Below are 2369 nucleotides of genomic sequence, written 5' to 3'. Positions count from 1 at the left end.
AATCAGTTGTTTTCTGGAGTTTAGGAAAGGCACATTCAAGAGTCACACAGAGCCATTCGGACCTAATAGTGTTCACAGGGAGACAGGTTAATAACAACAGTATTTAATCACTTAAATTCATTAATCATCTTAAAGGTAGCAACCTGCTTAGATTATAGTCAGTGAATTTAGATCACAATCGTACATTCAGTGTACTGTTACTTCTGTAGCCGGAGCCATCGGCCCTGTTTTTGTAACGGTAAAAGATGAGGAAGCAATTGCAAGTATACTCATTTATTGAAGAGTGATAGACAAAGAACAATGATCAGCTGAGACACAGGATGGTAACGCAGGGACCCCGATGGTCAGATGTTCCAGTGAAGACGGTGAAGTGGTGCGGTGGGAATCCCAGGTGACGAGTAATCCAAATCCAAGTGAACACGAACAGGAACAGGAACAAGGCAGGCACAAACTCGACACGAAGACTGGGAACATAACCGGGAAACCACATACAACGATCTGACAGGGGAAATGAGAAAGTGGTGAGTATTTATGGGGTGATGAGATGAGCTGCAGCTGGTGACGGGAGTGATGAGCTTAATTGTTGATGATCGCTGATCAGACGACCCGCCCACACAATCAATGCACAACACACACATGACAACAGAACACGAGACAAGAAGAAGACAATGGATTTATGAACCGTGACAGTACCCCCCTCCCTAGGAACGCCTCCTGGCGTTCCCAGGCTCCCTTACCTGTCGATTGTAATCATCGATAAGGGAGTGATCCAGAATGTCTCTAGCAGGTACCCAACTTCTCTCCTCCGGACCGTAACCTTCCCAGTCCACCAAGTACTGAAATCCGCATCCCCTTCGCCTCGAGTCCAGAACACGATTAACCGAATAAGTAGGTTCCCCATCTACGAGTCGCGGCGGGGGGGGAACCGGGGCTGGCGGATTAATGCGTGCAAAAAAGACGGGCTTAATTTTAGACACATGAAAGACGGGATGAATCCTCCTGTACACTGGAGGAAGATTGAGGCGGACTGTCACCGGACTAATGATTTTAGTGACAGAGAACGGGCCAATGAATTTGGGTGCAAGTTTATTAGAAACGGAGCGGAGCGGAATGTCCTTAGTAGAAAGCCACACTTTGGAACCGACGACATATACGGGAGGCCTACGCCGGTGGCGATCGGCTTTGGCCTTGGTGCGTGCCCCCACTTGGAGTAGAGTCTCACGGGCTCTAGTCCAAGTGCGGTGACACCTCTGGACAAAGGCGTGGGCGGAGGGGACCGCGACTTCGGATTCCAGACTAGGAAAAATAGGTGGCTGGTACCCTACACTACACTCAAACGGTGATAGGCCCGTGGATGACACTGGCAACGTGTTGTGGGCGTACTCCACCATAGACAGTTGCTGACTCCAAGAGGAAGGATTCTTGGACACTAAACATCGCAACGTTCTTTCCAAATCTTGGTTGGCTCGTTCGGTCTGACCATTGCTCTGGGGATGGAACCCGGAGGACAGGCTGACAGTCGCCCCCAGAAGTCTACAAAACTCTCTCCAAAATTTGGACACAAATTGGGGTCCTCTGTCAGAAACTACGTCTGTCGGGAGGCCATGAAGCCGAAAGACGTGGTTAACGACAATCAACGCTGTCTCCTTGGCTGAGGGTAATTTGGGCAAGGGAATGAAATGGGCCGCCTTCGAGAACCGGTCCACCACGGTTAAAACTACCGTGTGACCCTGGGAGGGTGGGAGGGCGGTGATAAAATCTAGAGCGATATGGGACCAGGGTCTCGAAGGCACCGGCAGCGGTTGAAGTAACCCATCCGGGGGCCGATTGGAAGTCTTACCCATGGCGCAGACTGAACAAGCCAAAACAAAACTGTGAACGTCACGAGCCATACCAGGCCACCAGAATCGTTGCTTGACTAAAAATTGAGTACGATTAACTCCTGGATGGCAAGCCACATTGGAACAATGACCCCACTGAATAACGCTGGACCGTAGACCCTCAGGCACAAATAAACGGTTCGGTGGACAACGAGTCGGAGGCGTTACCCCTTCTAAGGCCCTCTTGACCTTCGATTCGACCTCCCATGTGAGTGAAGAGATGAATAGATTCTCTGGTAAAATGCACTCGGGAGTAGACGGGCGTTCGGAACGGTCAAAAATGCGCGATAAAGAATCGGGTTTGATGTTCTTAGAACCCGGGCGGTACGAGAGAGTAAAGTCAAAACGACCGAAAAAAAGAGCCCACCGAGCCTGCCTGGAGTTCAATCTTTTAGCAGTCCGAATGTATTCCAAATTCTTGTGATCGGTCCAGACGATAAAAGGTACCCCCGACCCTTCTAACCAGTGGCGCCACTCCTCCAATGCTAA

This window comes from Rutilus rutilus, assembly GCF_951802725.1.
Source record: "Rutilus rutilus genome assembly, chromosome: 4".
NCBI classification, from domain to species: domain Eukaryota; kingdom Metazoa; phylum Chordata; class Actinopteri; order Cypriniformes; family Leuciscidae; genus Rutilus; species Rutilus rutilus.
The sequence above is the reverse complement of the archived record's forward strand: the minus strand, read 5'-3'. Positions refer to the sequence as shown.